The 24,405-nt window shown below is 42.2% G+C and overlaps 1 protein-coding gene and 1 long non-coding RNA gene across 7 annotated transcripts in view; both read right to left on the reverse strand.

Annotated features, from left to right (window-relative positions):
- LOC146042749 (uncharacterized) overlaps nucleotides 1–16,162 on the reverse strand; it is a 107,673-nt gene extending 91,511 nt beyond the window's left edge. The window contains exon 1 of the long non-coding RNA XR_014464003.1: nucleotides 15,931–16,162. This is a non-coding gene — a long non-coding RNA (uncharacterized LOC146042749). The remainder of the gene's footprint in view (nucleotides 1–15,930) is intronic.
- CAMTA1 (calmodulin binding transcription activator 1) overlaps nucleotides 1–24,405 on the reverse strand; it is a 1,324,131-nt gene that overhangs the window by 1,252,875 nt on the left and 46,851 nt on the right. The window lies entirely within an intron of this gene.

The following is a 24,405-nucleotide window of genomic DNA, read 5'->3' on the forward strand; positions in this document are numbered from 1 at the left end:
ATCGTTATAATGACCTGTCCGGTATGTAAATATTCTGTCAACGGTAATCGGCACAAAGAGCTGCGATGGCTTTCCAGAGATACAGTTCAGCGGTGAGAGAGAGGGGGGGTGGATTAACTGAGCTTTTATAAATCGCTCCTCCACAGAGCACTGACAACACAGGTAATTTAGTGCACAAGAAACCGGAACAGATCAATGTAGGATTAACCAGTTTGGTGCCTAAGGGTCGCAAGAGTCATGGGAGAGATGGGCAAAGCAGACGGAGGTTGCAGATATGAAAGGGTTAAAATGTGCTGACAAATAAGATTGCTCTGTGTTTTTCACAAGTGGTCTTTAGTTTGGCTGTTTTTTTCCCCAACAACCCCTTCAATGCCCTTCAGAAAAAATCAATAAGGATCAATACAGAATGAGGCCCACCCTTCCTGAGGGGGTAAGACACTCATGTAACTTCAGATCTCTACCAGTGGGCAAGCAGAAGACAAATGATCACACAGGGGCCGCAAAGACTGTTTAATTGGTACAAGTAGTAACAATATTAATGGATTTCAATTCAATTGCTGGATGACTTTTAAGGGTTTATTTAATGGAAGGAGGCAAGTAAAATATATTGTGCTGTAACCCATAGCAACCAGTCAAATAACTTTCCATTTGATCAGGGATGGGGAACCTTTGGCCCTCCAGCTGTTATTGAACTACTCATAGCAAATAGCAAAACTGTAGCAGGGCAGGCTGAAATGTGTAGTTCAACAGCTGGCGAGCCAAAGGTTCCCCATCTCTGCATTAGATGGAGAGGTACATTTTCTAAGAGGTGGATTGTTTTGCGGAGTGGAAACTGAAACACAAACAACTAGCCCCATGTAGCTGCTTGCAATCCTCAAGGACAAGGGCCAACAATACAAAATGGATAACATAGGTCCCTTCATAATTCTTCACTTATTCCTGACCATCTTTTTGTTATGTATGAAAAAATGCTCCTGATTGGCTGTCTTGCAATTAAGTAGGCTGGTTCATTGAAACATCACACACTAGGGGGCCCATTATCAAGAATTGCGTATAAAATGGCATCTGAACATAATATTAGTGCCCATGACCACGTGTGGCAGCCATTGCCATAGGCTACCGAAATGATCAGTCTAGCAGCATCACATCCCACATTGTGTTTGCTACTGCCAGCGGGAATGAAGAGGTCTCAGCAGGTTTTGGAGATTTGCCGCAGTCCCTCGGTGATACATTTGGAGGTTACTAACAATTTGAGGTTAAACCCCAAACAGGTGTTTTCGGAGATTAAGCTGCAAATATTCAGTTATTGTCTAAATTTAGCTGTGATAAATCCCTTTAGAACAGTAAATTATGACTTTAGTGAAGTATTTATTGTGGATCGAGCTCTTGACTGCAGGGAATTTAAGACTTGATACCCACCCCATCAGGAGATACCAGGAGATGCTTGGAATTGGCTGACACTATAGGTGTGGGGACCCAATCCTCTTTTCACCAGAGGAGCGGTGGAGAAAGGTATGGGACAGTATTTCCCCATTCAGACAGGCTACTAATCGAGAAAACCGAGCCTGCCAGGCTGCACACCTCCACTGAACATAAACCATTCGAAAAGGCCTGAGTGGCAATCTGTAATATAGGTGAAGTGATAAAGGGAGGTATTCAGCATCTCCAGCTAAGGAAGTGCCTGCTAAGTCAGCTCCTGTTTCATTCTGCTTAGCAGATGAATTTGAGGCCCTTAGGTTTGATGGTTCTATTCCCAGCGGAGAAAGGAAAAAGATAAAGCACAGTGCATGACTAAATAACATGAATTGTCTTCTTGAGTAAACACACCGACATCATGAAACACAGAACATATCTGCTGCCGTCATTGTGTTCTTCAAAAGAACTCGGGCTGACTATCATTTTACAAATGTTTTTTTTTTTTTTTTCACAATATTTCTCCTGTGTGTGTAGGAGTCAGGCAGCGTGATAAAATAAAGCATGCAATGTATTTTCTTTTTGTTTCTGCTTGGGTTATTAGAAAATATACAATTACCAGGGGCTGCGTTTTCCAGACTTGGTCCTAACAATACCAAAAATGTCCAGGTTTTACAGAAATCCATAATATATATGCACTGGGCGGTGGGGAGAGAGGGTAGGGTGCCGGATGACTGCCCAACAGGGGGGATCCCGACAGTCAGTATCCCAACAAAGGGCTATTCTCCCTTGTGGAGGTCCAGGACCCCCATAGAGGGAGAATAGAACCTGTGGCGTGCGAAGCAAGCCACCAAGCTAGCAGTGTGGCGCGCACGCTCGCACCCGTCTGAGCACTGGCAGTTGGGATTCCAAAGTCGGGATACTGACAGTCAGGCAGTCATACCACACCCGAGAGGGTATGGTTGTCCCAGACCGAAACATACCAGCCCATACCAAATAGGTTCTCATAATCCATGTGACTGAAAATGATTATATATTTATTTATTCATTAACTACACCTAACCTGTATGAAGAGACCTCTGGAGTCCAACCCACAGACCAAAGTGCAAGCAATTTTTGCAAGGACACTGACAGAGATTGAAGGTAGGAGCAGATAGGGACGGGAGAGTTTGTGGGCTAAAAACGGTCACCGCTCAAAGAAAAGTACATTGCAGTCATTTTGACAGGCTTTTAATTAGTTGTCTTATAAAGATATTATCAATAAAGTACCATTTAAAATGGTAGCGCTAAAAGTGACTTTTAAAAACGGTGTACACAATATTGTCTCAAAGTCCAGAGCACTCCGTACATTTCATTGTTTATGAAGCCTAGTCCATCTATGGCCATGGATCACCTTTAAACAGCCAGCGAAAGTGATTATACCTCCTGGTTTTTACCGTGCCCGCATTCACAGGTTATTAACTCTGTCTGTGCTCTTACCCAGGCTAATGCCCAGAGTTTCCTAAGTAGTATGGTCACAGCTGTATGTATATGTTCTGGATTGCATCAAAATTGTCAAGTTGTCCCTGTAGTCTGTAGAGCTGTGGGGTTTAGCGCTGATAAACCTTTGAGCAGTATTGTTGGCCAGCGGACTACCCTTCACTGCGCTTTTTAGTATCAGGAAATCACCGCTCAACGAGATTCACTATTGATTGATGGGATAAGGTCGTATTGTCGACCCGACTTAGAACCCTGTCGTCCTAATAACTCGACCTAAGTCGACAGATGTCGACATGGTTTTTTCACTGTGTTTTGAGCAGACATGTGCCGACAGGTGGTATTTCATGCACTACCATCCACTAGGGCGTGGTAGGAGAATAAAATAGTGTGCCCGAAGTATCGCGTGCAAAGTGAGCGATGTGAGGGGCTGCGGTTCACTTCCAACTGTGTCCATGTCGACATTCGGGTCAACTAAGTGTCGACCTTTCGACCTAACCCATGTCGACCTAACGCATTTGTTGACCTAAACCCACGTGGACCTAGACACCGGTCGACCTTCACCCATGTTGACTTAGTTGCCTGTCGACCCAAGTCGGGTTGACAATACGATCCACACCCTGATTAATGCGGCTTCTTAGGGACTGCAGAGTAATCACTACTCCCCTCTGCCAGCCGTGTTCATAGCTTCCTATGTCTAAACCTGTGACTGTCCTCTGATATTATTGACATTGTTTAATTTTGGGGATGTTTGACTTAGTATCTCATTGATTAAGGCACCTGTGCTCAAGCAAGGATACATTAGAAACTGTAACTGCTACTGTGCATTGAGCACAGAGATTAAGGAACATTATAGTGATATTATTTAAGGGCAACTTATACAAATAGAATTGTAAAAACATTTAAACACTGCTTCTGGTCTGTGTAACCCCTCTGTTGGTGATACTTTGTAGAACACATTTAGCAGTTACTGAATAACTGCTGTATGAATGCATGCCCACAATGGATTTGCATTCCATGAATAGATAATGGTTTTATTTCATATTTACTATACTTCAATCTGTATGTTTCACCTTCTAAAAAGAGAGACGCCGCAGCAATCTAGCAGTTAAAATAAGAACATTTTACACAAGCCTCTCCTTATTGTGCATTGTCTTCTTATTTACCATTTCCCGGTACCCCTCCTCTTTAACCTGTCACCCTTCTCCTTAATCTCTCACCTCTGTTGCCAATCACCTCTGCTCCACCACCCCTTCTCCATGGACCCTCTGCTATAAAACCTTGCTCCTGTTCCATCCTCAGTCCTGTGACCCTCCCCTCTCCCCTGCTTCTTCCTCTCCAGGGACATTTCCATTGAACTCTGCCACCGTATCCTGCCTCCTGTGCCCCTTTCTCTGCAACACCTGACTCCTCTATAACCTAATAGCCTATGAGAGATTGCAGCAGGGCGTATTAGATTATATTGTTTTGCGATAAGTGACTGGTCTCCTCATACCATTCTAGTACTGTGTGTGGACCTCTCATCTAATACCACTAGTTGTTCACAACAAGATCAGGCGATGCCCCACCTCATACTCTCCAAGAACAAGTACCAAAAAGTATTGCTCCAGTTTTCCGGCACCTGTACATGCAAGTTTCTTGTGAGAACAAATTCCCACAATTCCTTCCTATTTCTCATTTAAAATGTCCAACCTTTCAAAACGAATTTAACATTCTTCACCACCACATTGATGCAGGCAGTCCTATGCTAAACCTATACTCTTCCCAATCAGTTCACTAGTCCTATTCCCAGTAGGCACTTTTTGAAACCGATTTACTATACACAGTATTTCCGAATGCCAAATAATCCCGTTTCAATCGCTCTATATCATATTCCAATGTTATTGGCAACAAATTAATTCAAAGGCCACATTCTAAGTATTATTGGGTTATCTTTTATATATGTATTTTGCTCTATTAGGCTGGCTGGTCACAGATACAATAAGTCATTACCATACTACAACACCTGGAAATGCACAAGATAAATATAGGCCAAAACAGATTAAATTTAAACTCATAGGGGGACAATTTTACTAAGATGGGTGTGCAATTACAAATGGGATGTTGCCCATAGCAATAAGATTCTACTTATGTAGCACCAGAAGATAATAGATGGAATCAAATTGGTTGTTATGGGCAACATGCCATCTTCAAAAACACTCCCATCTTAGTAACATTTACCCTCTAATACCCATAGGTTTAGAGGTTTTTTTATACTCAAGATCTACCCAGCCTTCAAATCTAGTCTAGTCAAGTTTAATGCTGTTCATAGACACTTCCAGACGTATTTATGCAACAATGACTCTAGATCCCAACTTATTTCATTTTAATAAATTAGCAGGGAGACTGCTGGCAATGTGACGTGTACCTGATTTATGAGTTTTCTTCCATACAGTTAATTCCGTAAACGGGAGGTGAGGAAATGCCTGTAACAACATTTGCAACTCTCGTTCATTTCATATAGCTGTCAGCGAAGAGATAAACTAGTTTGGCAAAGAGTGTTGATCAAATTTTTAGTACTTTGCATATTCCTGCAAATATGAACATCTAACTTTATGATTTCACGGAGTGACTCCTGTTCTTAAAATATTGCAAATCCAAAAGATTTAAACAAATGGCTTAATCTTACACTTTGCTGACAGACTTTATCCGAACGCTGGCTTTTCAGTCTGATGCAATTGTGTCATTGCCACAGTTAGTGATTTAGGGCACAGCTAGACGTAACAATGTTCTCCATTGCGTCGGTGCGGCTGCAGGCTAACACTTATATCTTTGTTTGTACGTAATAAAATTGTGTTGAAAAAAGTCTGCCAATATTGAATGATTGTTGCAGTGTTTTAGTACTGTTGCGAGCGACACAGAGACTGAGTGACAGGTCTAGATAATGTCCAAGTCAGGATTCACCACTCGCTGAGCAGGAACTAAGACTATCCCAGGAACAGCACGTGAGACTTATTTATTACAGTTTGATGTACCCATCTGCTGTGCTGAAGCAGAGATATACTTACCTTTTAGAGTTGTGAGTGGGCTATAAAGGACCAGATCGGGGAAACACCTAAGAGGATGTGGGGGAAAAACACATTCCTTTAAAAAAAGCTACGTTTTAAAACCGTATTTGTAAATCAAGTTTTATTAACACTTTGAGTTCCAAAATCTCTTGGAGATGTTCAAAATATCGTTGCTCACATTTGTTATATAAAAATTCAACGAACAAATGTTGTGTACAAAAAAATTATATTTCCTACATAAAAAAAGGTAAACATTACAAGTCATTAGGATGAATAAAAAGTTTTCCGTGGCAATTTTCACACCTAATTTGCCAAATTCACTTTACACTATAAAAGGTTAAAGTTGGGTGGGTTATGCTTAGGAAAATGGAGTTGGCCACACAGCCTGTGGCTGTGTTAATGCTTGCGACTCCCATATGTTGCAGAACGGTTGCCTTACTTCTGGCGGTCATGTGTCATGCCCATAAGACTACTCAGATGGTCAATGCTTACTTGGTGTGCAACCGAGCATTACGTCTTTATATACAAGCAGTGGGCAAGAGACATCAAGTATGGGTGTCTCTATACAACCTGTGCTTGCTGGGACATTTGTATATTTACCTTTATTGTGCAAGTCTGTTGTAAAACCCTAGCCAACAGCGATTTAACAAAGATAGTCTATTACAGCTTAGTTGCAATGTTTTTAGAACATGTTTGAATCAGAACAATGTTAATTTGTAAAAACAAACAATTAAAAAAAAAACCTCTGTATATAAGCAATAGACAAAATATATTTAAAGGTCACGGATTCCCACTGACTGGATTCTCTGCACCCCTAGTGATGTCACTGGTTTCTAGGCACCAGAAAGGCAACACCCTCAGTGAGGTCACTAGTCCCCACTGACTGGATAGGTTGCAATCTTAGTGAGGTCACTAGTTCCCAGTGAATGGATGGGCTACACTCAGTGAGGTCACTGGTTCCTAGTGACTGAAAAAGTCACATTTCTGAGGCGCCAAGGTTCACCACACATAAAAGTCAACATCATTTTATTTTTCTGAATAAATGTTAGTTTTGTACTTTACATCAGGTTCAAAGACATCTTCCCCACTCAATGACATAGCGTGCTCATTTGCTGGTCCATGCCAGCTCTGGACCAGGTCGGAAACAGGACAAGCCACATTTAAATTTTACAGATACTAACATTAAGCTTTGCACGTCATAAATCTATATATCAGAATTTATTTTGTAAATATTCGTTTATTAAGAGATCTGTGGCACAAAATTCTAAAAGGAGGAGTAATTTGGAGACAATGTTGGTCCAACCAAAGTTGGTTCTCTTTCAATACTACACCCCATATAAAGTCATCATTAGGCATCAATATCTATAAACTTAGATACATAAAATGTATATAATTTATTAACTTCTTTATTGTAGAGCTTGCAGCTTTAAATTATACATCCTGAAACAAAATCAAGAATAAAAGTGAAGGAGCAGTTGCCAGCTCTAAAGAAAATTACTCTGATGCAAATGTAGAACACTTTTATAATCATAATTCACGAGGAAAAAAGATTTGCGGATGTTACATATGTCACTGGTAACATCGTTCCTCATTTCTTTCATTTACATAATGGAACATTTTTTAGATTATCCCCAGCGTTCATGTGAATTCAAAACACTGATCCGTCTCCCTCCAAAGTTAAACATTTAGATTCTATTAAAACATCTAATCAGAAGATTAAAAAGCTCCTGATTCACATTCAGGGCAAAAGAATAGAAAAATCAGCTTTGTTGAAGCATTATCAGCATTAGGTTGCAAACAAGTGAGGACTAAGACAGTCATCTGGAGCGCAGAGAGCGGTTACAGCAATGTTTTAATTGAATTATTGCAGAATTAACTTTTTATGTACTGTATGGCATATGTTTCACGTTTCAGAGGCTGTATGACTACCGTTGGACCCGGGCTTTGAATTGGAGGTCACCGCCATTTCACAGATTACTGAATATCAACTTGAAAATCGAACCATTTTAAGAGCACACAGCAGTCAACTGTTTTGTGTGCTGACACAGTATTGCAAAGATATTTTATTGGGGACAGAATTAATGAACACAAAAAAAAATTTGATATACTTATCTTGTGCCGTTGGGTGGTTTAAAATAGGTGTGTCATTGCATTCTGCCCACTTATTTTATATTAGTGGTGGAGCATAGGGTTCCTAGTGCTACTTCCAAATCTTTACCTCCTGATTTTAATGATCAGAAAATGTTTTGGAGCGCCGGACGGGTTCCCGACAGTCATTTACCCCGACGGCCACCCGCTATTTTCCCTCGTGGGGGTCCACGACCCCCAGAGAGGGAGAGTAGAATAGGTGGCTCTGTGCCCGCAAGGGGATTTTTTGCGCTCGCCATGCTGTCTGGCTCTGGGCAGTCGGGATCCTGACGTCGGGATAATGACTGTCGGGATCCCGACTGTCGGAGTCCCATACCACACCCAAAGTAGCTCCAAAACAAAGAGACATTGGATTATATTGGAGTGTGCACTTTATATTTTTTAAAGATTAATTTCAAAATTACAATATACAATCCAAAACACAGGGGTTTTAATGCCATATGAGCAAATGCTATTATGATTGGGATCATTTTATTTGGGTGCCGGATGACATTCCAACGGTCAATTTCTGCGATATCGGAATCCAGACTGTCAAGAGCCTGACAGTCAGAATCCCAACTTACATGGGCTATTTCCCTCGTGGGGGTCCACAACCCCCATAGAGGTAGAATAGAATAGAATAGGTAGGCGCACACTATACAGTCACAGAGGAAAACATATTTAACAGAATCTTTAAATAAAAAGTAAATCTTTGTAACTTTCCACCTCCATGTGACATTTATTGGATCGCACAGGGCAGCCCTGCCATTTTAAATAAGAATATAATTTCAGCTTTGTCTCCGGTGTTACTCATTTCTTCAGCCACGAACAGTTTCCGGTTTTAATTGTCCTAGAATAGGACAAACAGCTATTCATGTACATCAGCATACAGTACAGCAAGCAGAGCTGCCAAGAATCGTGTCCAAAGTGCAACAACCAACTCATTCTGCCTAGAACAGGCATGTCCAACGTTGGCCCTCCAGATGTTGTGAAACTACACATCCCAGCATGCTTTGCCACAGTTTGGCTATTAGAGAATGCTAAAACTATTGCAAAGCATGCTGGGATGTGTAGTTTCACAACATCTGGAGGGCCAACGTTGGACATGCCTGGCCTAGAAGATTTAATGGAAGGAAACCAGGGAAATAAAACCTAACGTTTTGAGGCGATACACTAACCAAGAAAGACTGAAGACACAAATAAAATGTGTGGTATGGAAACAGCTAGGTGCAGGTAAATAATATATACTTATTGTGGTATTAGACGATTCCCCCACCACCACCATATTATCCAAGGATGGAGAACAGGCACAAAGTGACAAACTATAAAATCTATAAGATCTATAAAAAAAAATCTCGGAACTAGAGGCCCAATTTAGCCATTTGGAGTAGATAAGAAACTTCCATCTTTCACGTAACCATACATGTATAAAACACTCCCAGAGGAGGCCTCTGAGAGCAAGAATAATTGACAATGAGATATGAGCTATAATAAAGGAGGAATGGGAATGAGGGTAAAAAGAGGAGCGGAGCAGGAGAGAGCGACTGACTTGAAGGATGTTTGCCTTAAATTTCAGATGTGCTTAAATATCCCAGAGAGATGGGGTTTTTTTCCCCACCACTAACACAACACTGTTTTTAAACAAAATTGGATTAAAGTTTCATTCACTGGTAATGGGACATCCATGTCTATTGTGCATTTGATATTAAACTGCTGGACAACCTTGCTTGTTTCAAATGATAACGTACAGTTCTAGAGAAGGTCTGCAAGGAAGAATGTGGCCTTTAGTATTGTAAGCAAATCATTAACTTAATTGCGCTGCATGGTCTGACATGTTCCCTGCAAGATGCAACTGAATACTGGACCATTCTTACTGCAGAGTGCTTTGAGTTCTCTTAAAAAGAATTCTAATCCCTATATACAATCACCAATATTTTTGCTCAAAGTATATATTAAAGGCAGTGGGTTCCCAAACTGTCAAAGTAACCCAACAGTCCATACTTTAACCATTTGAGTGCCAACATCTGTGAGAGATGTGCATAATATCCCCGAAAAATGCCAGCACCGCTCACATTTGTTATGTAAATTCAAATAATGTTGGAGAGAAAAAAAAAAAAAAAAAAGATTTCCTATATAAGCTAAACATTACAGGACATTTTGATGAATAAAAATGTTCGGTACTTGTTTCCTAGCACGGCGCCCCCGATTTTGATTGTATTACATCTTATACAAATCGCATCTCATCGCATGCAATATATCGGCATGCGATGCGATTTTGAATTGTACAAGCACCCTGATGGGTGCTTTTAATGTTAAATGCACCCCCATTGGCAACGCCACCCCCACTATCAACGCCAACCCGAAGCGTGGCAAGCCCGCGAGGGGCGGCGGTACGTGTCCTTCAACATTTTCATACCCCCACTATCCACGTCGGCGTGGAGTTGATTTTAGATAGTGATAGACCGAGCCCAAAGCGTGGCGAGCGCAGCGAGCCCTGTGAGGGGACAATGATTACTTTACATGTATTGCGCTTCGCTCACCACGCTTCGGGCTCGTATTCCGCATGCGCTCACCACACTATCTAAAATCAACTCCACGCCGACGTGGATAGTGGGGGTATGAAAAGGTCGGAGGATGTGTACCGCTGCACTCGCCACGCTTCGGGTTGGCGTTGATAGTGGGGGTGACGTTGACAATGGGGGTGCATTTAACATTGTAAGCACCCATCAGGGTGCTTGTACAATTAAAAATCGCATCGCATGCCATTTGCTGTCATGCAATGCTATGTGATATTTCATTGTACTAGCACTCCTGTTAATTTAGCAGGAATAGCGCATCGCATACCACCAAGTACCACCAAGCCCTGCTAGGAAACAAGTACCAAATGTTTGCTTGGCAATTTTTTTACACCAATTTTGCCAAATTCACTTAGCACGCAAAGAGTTATGGTAATACATGACGGAGAACTTGTCAATTAGTACCTCCGATATTTTGATTTAACAATCTGTGCGAAACCAGAGACCTTTAGATCCCACAGACAGTGGCGTAACTATAGCACCGCAGCCCCCGCGGGGCACTGTGCCTATGGGGGCGCCGGGGGGGGGGGGCTGCGGTGCTATAGTAATCCCCCCGCCAACCATCCCCCGCAGGCTTACCTGTCCGCGCGTCCCGGCTCCCCTCCTGGCTTCAATCAATGCTATGGAGACGGACAACGATAAAATGGCCGCCCCATAAAGCAGACTGTTCTCTGAAACTGTCTGCGGTATGGGGGTGGCCATTTTATCATGGTCCGTCTGCATAGAATTAATTGAAGCCAGGAGGGGAGCCGGGACGCGGACAGGTAAGCCTGCGGGGGATGGTTGGCGGGGGGATTACTATAGCACCGCAGCCCCCCCCCCGGCGCCCCCATAGGCACAGTGCCCCGCAGGGGCTGCGGTGCTATAGTTACGCCACTGTCTGTGGGATCTAAAGGTCTCTGGTTTCGCACAGATTGTTAAATCAAAATATCGGAGGTACTAATTGACAAGTTCTCCGTCATGTATTACCATAACTCTTTGCGTGCTAAGTGAATTTGGCAAAATTGGTGTAAAAAAATTGCCAAGCAAACATTTGGTACTTGTTTCCTAGCAGGGCTTGGTAAGCATGCGGCAATGGGAGGAGGAGGCACGGGTGGCCGGACGAGCGGGGAGGCGCCCCCCACTAACGGCAGGGGGGGGGGGGGCGCCCCAAACAAAGCTACGCCACTGCCCACAGACCATGTTTGGAGAGCACGTAGTTAAGGGATTGTTATGGCTTAAAAAGGAAATTGCTTTGTGTGGAAATTTGGTGGACCATTATGTAATACAGAATACATATCCTTGTGTATCAAAGCTTTTCTCCCTATAGATAGATAGATAGAGGGCCCTCCTACAGTTTGACTGTCTAACTACCCAGTTTGTTTTAATTGTAAAGTGCAACTGAATCTGCTGCGTTGTATAAGAAATTGTTAATACGGTAAATAAATATCTCTAATTCTACAATCGTACCAAACACTAATTAGGATTTTTTTTTAATGCATATCCAGCCTGTCTGTCAGCACTACTAATATACTTCGGGCGTCCGTACACACTGAAATATATATATGTGCTAGATCGTTCATGGCTGCATTTAGAAAGCATGCCATTGTTGCCTAAAACATCCCATTGGGTGTACAGCGTGAAACCGCATGATTGGACCAGGGTTCCACTAGATTATAAACCGTTGTTATCCATGTCTGGGCGATACATCGTCTAATGTGCACCAAAGTCCTACAGGTTATAAAAATAGATGTATGCTCTACAGCAGGAGTGGCCAAACCAGTCCTTAAGATATACCAACAGTCCACGTTTTAGAAATCACCTAGCTAGTGCATAGTTGTAGTCAAACATGCTGCATTCATTTCTACTATAAATCCACGTGGCCTGAAAAACATGAACTATTGGTAGATCTTGAGGACATGTTTTGCTACCTCTGCTCTACAGCAACTCCTTACTCTCTAGCCACTACGATGGCAAGAAAGGTTGACTGCAAATGTCAACTTTAAGTCCGGCAATTGTGAGACTCTGGTGTTTCGCTCTCAAGGTTCGATCTGCTCACATCCAGCTCTAAGTACAACAAAGATATATAACAAAAGATAAAAGCTCGGCATTTATCCCTTTAAATAGTGGTTGCAATCCAGGATGAAATGTGAGTAAGTGTCCATCCCACAAAGGCTAACAAATCACACTCAGCACTAGTGTGAAAACGCTCTGGCTTACCCGGTATTCAGTCACTTGGAAACAGAAAAATCCTACAGCCTTAATGAATGATATATATTTTTATAGGTGGCAGAAAATCTTGGAGAGGATCTAAATCTATTTCCTTGCTCATTTAGCAGCTTCAGCTGTATGCAATTAAAACATCAGCACTAAATGTTACAGAATTAAAAAATGAGACGCTTAAAAAATAATTGTGCTTCGCCAGGGCCATTCTTGATGGGAAATGTTTTCCATGTTAAACTTAGATGGCAGGAAATGAATCCATTACAGCAGCCCTAATGCAAATCTACACAAATTGTGTGTGTGTGTTCTATATACACACAAATATATATATATATATATATATATATATATATATATATATATAAACAAGCACTCCGTGTAAGCAGCAAAGGCTGGGAATATCCATGGCATACAGACTCCTGCATACGGGTCACGTTGAGAACTCTGTCAGATCACAGTATCAGCAAAGCTTCAATGCTTCAGTGGTTTTAAAAGAGATAAGTGGTTGACTGTGCTCTAATAGATTGAGTAGCTGATCTCTAAACTGGTGTGAGGGAAAAGTGAAACCTCGCTTGCCGGTGATTCAGTTGCTGGATTCCCCGTTATTGTTTAAATAAAATCAAAACAAGCCTGACATTGAAGTGAATTCAAAAGAAAATGTGCGGAAACCGTTTACATTGATGTGTCTTCTCTGCTCAGAGCATCGATTGTCAAAGTAAATCTCACCTTTGTGATTATGCTGCTAAGATTCCCATCATTACATGATGTATCCTTAATAGCTAATTAATTACTGCTATTTAATCATACTCTATCAAAGAGGAGGAGGACTACACAAAACTGCCAGCACATTCTGGGAAGGAAATCACATACATCCAGCAGTTGCAGCATCTTAAGTGGCAATAATCTAAAAACACATTATAACATCTGTAAAATATATAATATATGTTTTCTATAAAAACAAAGCAGCATTAGCAGTGTACTTACTTTTTGCACATTGGAACTTCATGTTAGTCAACACAGAAATAATGGGAAAAATGTTTGTTACATAATTCAAGTTTGTAACCATGGCTTAGATCAGGCATTCCCAAAACCATCCCTAGTGCAGGTTTCAGAGACATCCATGCTTGAGCAAAGGTGACTTAACTAGTAGCACAATTCATTTGAGTCCATCTCTGTTTAAGCCTGGATATAACTAACATGCCCTGTCCTAACCCTTCTCCCTTCCGTAAAACATTGGGTTGACCTGGGTAGCGGCTCAGTCAAATAGGATTAATCCAAGTCCAGTGCCACAGGAACCCGACCCAGCCACTGTTTAGCATGGGGAGATCCTTATACTAGGATGCTGCTAAACTTCCTGGTTCCCGCTGAGATGACATGGAACTGGGGGGTTATTTGCATGACGTTACAGTATGTAACATCACTGACCGAAAGGACCCAATTCAATAAGAGATGAAGGGCTGCTCTCAATTACGGCAGCTTGATCTCTGCCTGTAACTCCACAGGCTGCAAACAGACACCAGCTACAAGCCATATCCTGTGACATGGCCCAAAGCTGTTCCAGCAGTTGCTGGTGACTAATGGTGTGTACACACGGTCAGATGTGCCTTAAGATCCTATCCACGATCCGATCAGATCGGACCGTGGATAGGATCTTAAGGCACATCCGATTGGCATCCAATCTTGATTATATAGTGCAGATCTGCACTATATAGACAAGGCAGCCAAGACTTTCTAGCTTCCGATACGTGAACGCGCATCGGGATCGGATCGAGATCGCAAGGGTTAAAACCCTTGCGATCTGCATCCGATTCCGATCCGATGTTGACTATCGTCAACATCGGAAAGGAAATCGGACCGTGTGTACACACTATTACAGAATCAGCCCAAAGTTTTCAACTATGTTCAAAAATATGGCACACTGGCAGATAAGGGTTAATGTAGATCTGTGCAATACACACTTAGCCCTGGTAATAATTATACAACAAATGGAAAATCTGAGATGGTCCGCTTGTCATATTAATAAAACAATCATAGACCAAGTAACCAATGTAGCTTTAATCGTGTCACTGTAAAAGTCATTTGTTTCACCACACCTAAAATATGGTGTACTGAGTTGGTGTGAGGTAATGATCACATTTGGAAATCTTTTGAAAGCTTGGATGTCCACCCATAGGTGGCAGTAGAGTTTGTTTTGCTACCTAAACTCCAGAGATTTGTAGAAGCGAGGAGTCATAGCAGCTGTTTATTTGGTTAAATGTATACCATATTCATTGGAGTAAGGAGACTGATAAATAAGATGCCTATTCTATTTGTAAGTTCCCATGGTAAATGTAAATGTCAAACTAAAAGGGTGACTAAGTGATGGATTAAGAAGATAAGATATTGTCAGAAATGCCATCACCTATAACTGGAACACTGACATCTTCTGAGTTTTCAGGATTGATAACACAAGTAATATTGATGAATCAGAAATAACAGAACATTGTGCAGAGTGGGCACTAACGCATTACATTGAATCATATAGAAAATCTTAGTCATTGTGATTACCCTTTTCACACCACTATGTCGAGGTGCACCCAGAATTTTATAAACAAGCATATCCTGGGTGCTACTCAGATGAGACTCCTTTCAGACTGGCATCCCGACCAGACTTATTGGCGCGTTGATGATGTCACTGCTGACGCTACCGTAGCTGGAGCTCAGAGAGGAGATCACCACAAAGAGACTACACTTTCTATGCGGTGAAAGGGTCACATGGACCTGGCTTACCTGTTCAAACTGAACCATGAGCTGGGTTGAAACCTGCTTAATACCCAGGCTGAGACACCTCTTGACCTGGCTAATTTCACACAGCACAATATCTCGGTTTGTTGTCTGTTTAAGTACAATATATCCCTTTCGCACTTCCTCTCAGTGGAAATATATTTATTACAAGATGGGACACACTACCCACTGTATGGCGTGGAGTTTACATAAACCCTCTGCATTTGGTCCTCAGCTTGTAATACCATTGTTGCACAACTATGGGAGCCGTTTTCAAACTATTAAAGTTTAAACCTCTCAATAACTCTAAAGACTTAGACACTTACATTGGTTTCCACATTGCTCTGTCTGGCTAGCAAATGGTATGCGGTAGAGACAGCCTTGCAGGTTTTTGCTGCTTCTATTCACTGGAACTTGGTTACATTGAATAAAGATCAGAGCTGTGGCCTGTCTTAAGGTTCATTAAAATCCACTGCGGTGATGCAAGCAAATGTGTTTATATTATAGAACAGAACGCTGACCACTGTGTACTTTTACTCCTGCGCAACTTTTCTTGTAGACATCTAAAATGTTAATAAAAAAATTACGTGAAATTACCCTCTGTAGGATAAACTTATAAAATGGTTACATTTAAAATATACTCTTTGAAAGGGCTACCTGTCACACAGGTGGCAAACGTGTAATTGTAAATTCGGTACTTGTTTCCTAGCACGGCGCCCATCGCATCGTATACCATAAGACTAAATATGGTATACAATGGGATGCGATGTGATATTGTACAATAAAATATCGTATTGCATCGTATGCCATACAATGCGATGGTATACCATTTTTTATTGTAAAACCACCCTGATGGGTTCTTACAATGTTAAATGCCCCCCCATCGTAAACGCCACCCCCAGATCAACGCCAACCCGAAGCATGGCGAACGCAGCGAGCCCACGAGGGGCGGCTGTACGCATCCTCCGACCTTTTCATACCCCCACTATCCACGTTGGCGTGGAGTTGATTTTAGATAGTGTGGCGAGCGCAGCGCACCCCGCGTGGGGACGCGCAATACATGTAAAGTAATACACGTGTGCTCGCCATGCTTCAGGCTCGGTGGCTCGCCACACTAACTAAAATCAACTCCACGCCAACGTGGATAGTGGGGGCAGGGCCGGCAACAGGGGGGGTCAAGAGGGACATGTGTGACGGGCCCCAGCAATCTGAAGGGCCCCAGAGCCTGGCCAGGGCCCGTCTGTGTAAGCCCCGCGGCCGCCTGTTGTGCAGTCTGCAGCCCGTATCTGTGTGCTGCTGGCTGACTGGCTGTGTCCATCAGATGTGCGTACCGCTGCTGGGTCTCTCTCCTGCTGCTGTGTTGCTATGTATCTGTCACTCAGTAAGTGGGACTAGGTGGCTTCTCTCATCCCGGATCTCAAAGCTGCGCTCCCAGCACAGTGAGTACCAAGAAATGCAAACAGCCCCCCACCCCGCCAGGTTGTACTCAGCCCTCAGAGTTACAGAAGGGAGTCTGGCTCTGGCAGTAGCTACTCCCATCACCCGCCCAGCAGCATAAACAAAGTAGAAAAGTGGCCACAATCCGGGTGGGCTATGATAGCAGCCTGGGAGATGTCACCATGTCTGCCCACTGCCCCTGGGTGTCATAACAGAAGTTAAAGCAATGAATGGGCTGTGGAGTGGACTGGAAGGCAGCATGACCCTTCCCCTGGGAGCATTGCACAACCAGACCACCACAATGTGAGTACCTCCTTTTTGCATAACTGTGGGACTAGAAGTCCCAGTAGGTCTTGTTATTTCATAGAAGCTGCAGAGCCCCGTGTTGCTTCCTTGGGCATGTAACATTTTCTGTTTACATTTAGTATGGTGTAGTATTTGCACTGATATCACTGGAGCCCACTCAACTCACCCCCCCCCCCCCACACACACTTTTAAAGCTTTAAACGTATATATATATATATATATATATACACATATCTCCTCAATGTATACAAAATTATTCTGTTAAAGCCATCCTCTGATTTTTTAAATGGGGGGGGGGGGGGGTGTATGGAAAATGGAGGGGGCCCCAGCGATATCAGTGTATGGGGCCCCAAGATATCTGTTGCCGGTCCTGAGTGGGGGTATTAAAAGGTCGGAGGACACGTACCGCCTCCCCACGCTTTGGGTTGGCATTGATCCTGGAGGTGGCGTTGACAATGGGGGGGCATTTAACATTGTAAGGACCCATCAGGGTGGTTGTACAATAAAAATTCTTATACCATCGCATGCGACTATATGGCATGCGATGCGATCGCATAAGATGCTAGAAGATGAAAATCTTGGGTGCCGTGCTAGGAAACAAGTACCGCAAATTCCAATTGCAAAACAGAGCTTAGCAAGTTCCCCAAAATACAGAAACACTTACATAATCATACCCATCACTAGAACACATTGCATTTAAACACAAGCAATGGAAAGAAAAAAAACTCAGATAGTTTATTACAATATATCCTAAAAATAAAGATCTGAAACGTGCCATACGTGTGCTTAATTTTTACTGGGAAAGTGATCTCCCTGATGGTATGCTGCAAGAGTCCGTAATTTAACCATAGCAGTGGTTCTCAAATGCGGTCCTCACACAGTCAATGTTCTCCAGATCACCCAGCATGTGCGCTGTGTATCATCAACTGCCACATTTAAATATCAACAGGTGACCTGGAAAACATGACCTGTTAAGGATTCTGAGGACAGAGTTTAAGAACTTGCGAATTAGAGAAAATACTAAAGTAGTGAGACTCACTGGGACTATTTCAGATCACTTCACATCATTCGTGTTAGGATGTGGGTGGGAGGGCTCAGTGATAGTGGAGAAATACTTACAGGAATGCTAGAAAATTGACCTGGCAGTGATGATCACGACTTCCAAAATCTGCATTAAACCACTGGACCACCAGGTACGTCAACATTCTAACAGCGAAGTGGTCAATGTCAATATCCTTACCATGTCGAAATTCTCATATTAACATACCTCAATATTTCGTACCCAATCCCTGATATGTATGCACTCGGTATGTTTAAGGTGATGGATAGATCGATAGGATAGATATATGCAGTGTTTGTGGACAGTATTGCCAGATCAGATAAGTCATCCAATATATCATTCCAAGAAGGATCAGAACGATAGACCATCTAATACAGGGGTGGCCAAACATGTACTCAATTCTACCAACAGTCCATGTGTGTCAGGAAACCTGTGGATCTATATTAGGAATGAATGCAATAGGTTTGAAAATGTGACAGTAATGACTACACCTGTGCATCAGCTAGGTGGACTGGAAACCGTGGACAGATTGTAGATCCCAGTTTGGCCACCCTGATCTAATATGTACAGATGATTACAAACCAATGGTTGTTCCCCTGGCTGTCAAGTTGGATGTACAGCACTCCCATTGGGAATCCAGGGAAAGATTACATACAGCAGAACATTATATTGCACAGTGGCAAGGTATATTATTCAGTGTAGACGGGCAACTGATCTATCTGGGCCATCAGTTGCCCCACTGGCTGGGGTACACCTATTATTCGGATGTCTACCCAACCTAACTTTAGAGCAAGCTGAAGTAAAATGCCTCATCAGAGAGAACGGGTTAAATAAACATACCCATAGAAGCAAAAGCCTGAAGAATTCCTCCACAGAATTACAGCCCTTGCACTGCAGGAGACCTGCACAGCAAACTTGTAGCATAAAATTCAAATGCAAATTAGGTCAGGAACACATGATTATAGTGCATATCTAATTCATAATGAAAAGGTCGTTAAGCCGACAAAAACACTGTGCAGTAATATTTTTTTGTAACACCAATTATTATTGCCTGTTTAACAACCTTTAGTTAATCTAGCCAATAGCTTCTGCAGAAAAATATCCAGATGTAAAAAACGCAAAATGAAAAAGCTGGGCCATTATTTGCAGGGCAGAGTCTTACAACTGAAATAATGAGAACCTCTGTGTGCCCTTGCTCATCTGAATCCACTCATCGAATGCACAGGATGTAGGTACTCCAAAACATGACTTCAATGTATCTTCTGTAACCCTAATCATATTTTATGCCGTGGCGAAGCAGAACTCCGCACTGCACACAGAGGGGATCGAATACAAAAATATGGCATGAAACAGAAAGCAACACTGGTCCTTTTTAAATGAGCTGACAATGTAAGTAGCGAGATAAATATTTAGGAAGCAAATAATAGAATTGTAGCAGTCAGTGGAGGTATATTTTCAGGATTACTGCACAAGTTCCTGACTCATTAAAGATAGAAGCCTATTTAAATACTCAAGTAATGACAGACGGGATACAGTAAATCCTGGGGAACTGGTGGGCAGGACCTCATCCAGCTTGGCCACACAGGAGTCCGATTGTGTTAGGACTTGCCATGGAATGTCCAGGTAACAAGCTAGTTAAATTGTAAAGGCTGACCATAAGCACTTCTTCTTTAAGGTTTTAATTTAACAGTTGGCAAGAGCGGTTTGACATTGGCCTCCTAACATTTTACAATTCTACAGCCCTGCTGCCTTAATGCCAATTCTTATATAGCAATAGAACAAAAAAAGTCTAATACAGTATTACTTCCATAGCGTGATGCTCAATAAAATAACACACAGCATCAGTGTATGGGGGTATTCAATGAATCCCCTTTATTAAATTTTTTTGGAAATAAGAGGATTTCACTATTGAATCCCATCCGGTTTCGCCTGGAAAATGTCTGGAATTTGTCAGGAAAACAGGCTTTTCAAAGAGCCGGATTTGCAAGCGCGAATCCTGGCCGTTTTCACCTGGAACCCAGCCGGGATTCGCGCTTACGGATCTGGCTCTTTTAAAAGCCTAATCAGTATTTGCGGAATCGGCTGCCAAATCTTCGAATTATCGCCCTTTTCTGCGGAAAAAGTTGTGGATTAAAGTGTTTCAGATATTCCTATCATTTCCGAAGGAAAAAAAAAAAAAAGGAAAAACCATTTAATCTATTCTTTGCACAAACTACTGCATTTTGCAGAATCTGAACATTGAATACCCCCTTCGTGCTCATTCTAACACCCTACATCAGTGGTCAGGGAACAGGGGTAAATGACCCCAAATGGGGCAAAACTAAATTCCTGGGGGTAATGGACAGTCGCGCTACCGAGACACAGCCGGGCATGTATATGTAGCTATATGCATGCCAGGCTGTCTGTCGGAGGCGCGACCATCCATTAACCCCAGGAAATGAATTTCATTGCATATAGAATCTATATATAGTTTCTATATACACACCTGCAAGTGTGTGTGTTACAGTATTGTAGTGTACAAGGACCTGACGCAGTGCAGTGCATCAGGCCCTTGTATACAACACGTTTCCCTGCATGATAACCCGATCCTGCCTCCAAGTTCGCTGGCTTCTTCAATAGAGTCGAGAGTAGTTGCTGCGCCATCTCAGCACTGCGCAGTCCGTACTGCAATGCCGAATTTCTTTGCCTGGTTATAGGCTCCTGTCAAGCTATACCCATCTCTAGTCTAGGGGAAAAATGTTGCGCAGACTGTCACTATATCATCTTGTAACAATGACACTAATATACTATACCACACACAGCCTGGCAGCCATTGATAATGATGACCATGCATAGCTGTGTGTGGTACAAATTTTGTGCCATACATGGTAATCATCATCATCATCATCATCAGTTGCTGCCAGGCGGTGTATACCATACTAGCAGGATATATCATCAATTTCTGGGGGTACCTTGTGTATTACAATTATATAATATTGGTGCATCTAAATATATTTTGGTGTTAAAAGGTAAAAAAGTTCCCTGCCCTACATCTGTCAAAATCTGCATTTCCTCTTCCCTGGCTGGGGTGTCGCTCTGTTACGGTGCTTTCTATCACAGTGTGGTCTATATTTCGTATGGATATGCAGACCAGACCAGTGCTAGAAGCAGCAGAAAGACATCCCATGCACAGATTTTGAACACTACATGGCAGCAACAATAAAGATGAAAGTTCCTAGCTCACCGAAAAATTGACGCTGTGGACATGTAAAAACCGCGTTGTTGCTAACCCACAAGAACCTCGTACCTGAAGTTGCTATCTTGAAATTGAGTTATTCATTCGAAAACACCACATCTTTATTTAAAACCAAATGAATGTTTCCTTACATGTACACAATGAATATCATCTACTAATGGTGAGGGGGTGACTTCTAGGTGAAAGAATTTGGTTGTTGCGTGTTCAACCATGCGCATATCGCTAGACTGTAGAACATATCACAGGTGTTACCAGTTACTCTTATCACTTCCCAGACAAGAGGATTTTGGTTTGTAGGCTTTAAACAATTTATAAGAGTACTTATCCCAGCTTGACTGAAAGAAATCAAAACATGATTAAAAGAAAAACGACAATGAAATAAAATAATCATTTTTAGTTTATTGACAAAAAAAAAGGGGGGGGGGGGGTATTCAATTGTTTTGCACTAAAGTCACCAGGAGCGACAGCTGAATTCTAGTGTGATAATGCACGGTTTAGCACTTGGCACAAGCACCAAAAACCCTAGTTTGGTAAAATTTTAGCTTGTACCTCAAGAAGGCGCAAGCAGAAATCCATGATAAGTGATGGTCGGCCAAAACAACAGAATAGCTCCTGGTCACTTTAGTCAGGTGTAAGAAATAATTGAATATGCCCAAAACATCAAAATAAATTTCAATGCAAAACAAATGTAGTAAAACAAAAGAAGATATTTTAGTCAAAAAAAAAAAAAAAGAACAGGATATTAAAAATAGTGGAATATGGTTACATATTACAGAAATTAAACTGAATGGCAAATAAAAACATAAAACAAAATGAAATGGTTACCAAGGCAATGCAGGTCAGGGAATCAAGGATGGAGGATTCACACAATATTAAAAAGAAATCCAAAAAGGCGTCAGGAACATGAACTCTGCAAAACAGATGGGAGGAGCTACAGTAAGTTATCTGGGGTCTTGTAAAATAAAATATACATTTATGGAAATACACGTAAGGTTTAAAGCAACATTTACAATTAGTAAATTGAAAAAAAAATGTATAATATATATGAGCTCCATTTACTTTAAAGCACATCAAATAATGTACACACAGAAGGCAGTTTCACAGAACAACTCTGATCAAACAAACAAAACAGATGTTTTTGGTCTTAGAGCAAAACTGTGTGCTTTCTAATGAGAGCAATTGCTAGCTCTATGGGTGAAATTCTATTGTTTATCGCTCACGATTGCCCGTGTGAATTGAATGCAGGTGTCAGTAGCTGATTGGGCCCGGATGGAGCAACTATTGAATGGCTCCGTTGTCTACTGTTAAATCAGTTGAATCTCGCCCATATGTCTGTACCATGAAAAGGAGTTGCGCATATAATTATGGAAATTGTAAAAAATGAGGGCCAGTCTTAAAAGCATGCATTTTTTTTCTTTAAGGCTTTTCTGTTGTCAAAAAAACATACGGTAAATCTGCTTTTTAGGCGATTGACAGTTACAATACGTGTAAAAAACAAAAAAATAAATAAATAAATAAAAATGTCAAAACTGAGTTTCTACAGCACCTGGTGGATCACTTGAAGACCTGCCAACCAAACTTAGGGGGGGGGGGGAGGGGGGGGGGGGGGCAGCTAATTAGCGAACTATCCATTTACCAGGAAAGTGTCTCATGTCCAAGGCATGCTTTCCTAATTAATAAATTATAGGCCGCATTCTCGTGAAAACAGCTGTGTGTACATGGCAGGTCTGCTTCACTAGTCGTCACCTAACTTCATGCCTGAAATCTAGGCCTAGAACAGCGACTTAAAAGCAAACTTAATGTGTTAAGGGGCATACAGTACACACAGGGCAATTTCAGCCCCTTTTTTAAGCACTCTGATTAGATCACTTAGAAAAGGAGCACGGAACGCTGAGTGTATGCCCTGTAGTGATGCTGATGCGCAGTCCCGCTCAGCACACGGCATTACAGTGTGCTGAGCAGGTGTCCAGCAACATGCTGAGCATTCATGCTGCAGCATGTTGCTCAGCACAAAAAGCCAGGTTTCCCTGTGTGTACGGTGCTTTATATTTTGAACAAAACAAACAGTATAAAAATAAATCAACAAACAAAGGGGGGTATTCAATCGCCGGCAACCATCTCCCCACGGGGAGATGGCAGCCGGGCCCTACTCAATGCTGTCTTCCCCGACAGCATTAAGCAGGGTTTCTCGGCAGAGGCAGAACGAGCCCGACTTCACAAGCCGTCGGGCTCGTTCTGCCGAGAATGGCCGGGAAGTGACGAGCTGACGGCTGCAGCTTGCCTCTTCCTGGCCGCAACTCATGGCTACTCCCCCTTCTTGTCCCAATGCACTTCAATGTACCACCTGCATGTTCTTGGTCGAGCTGACAGAGAATGGGACAGGGTCACGGCGGTCGAGCAAGCTCAACCGCCGTGACCTACACATTGAATACCCCACAAAAACTGCAAAACAAATAAGTCACGGAACTTGATACATAAATACTCCTACCCATGTGTAGAGAGTGGATAGGTAGACTGCAGGTATCATTCAGCACCTAAACAGGTTCAGTTAGGATTATAGGAGTGTGACATTGACAATTTGCGACAAAGCTTTGCTGGTAGCACATCATTAAAGCTCAAGCGTGAATGGGCCAGATACTATAGATCAGGCATAGCCAAGCTATGGCCCCCAGCTCTTACAATTCCCATCATGCCTTGCCACAGTTTTGCTAATAGGGAATGCTAAAACTAAGGCAAGCCATGCTGGGATGTGTAGTTCTGTGT

Source organism: Crinia signifera, chromosome 19 (assembly GCF_055691185.1).
Source record: "Crinia signifera chromosome 19, ASM5569118v1, whole genome shotgun sequence".
In the NCBI taxonomy this organism is placed as follows: domain Eukaryota; kingdom Metazoa; phylum Chordata; class Amphibia; order Anura; family Myobatrachidae; genus Crinia; species Crinia signifera.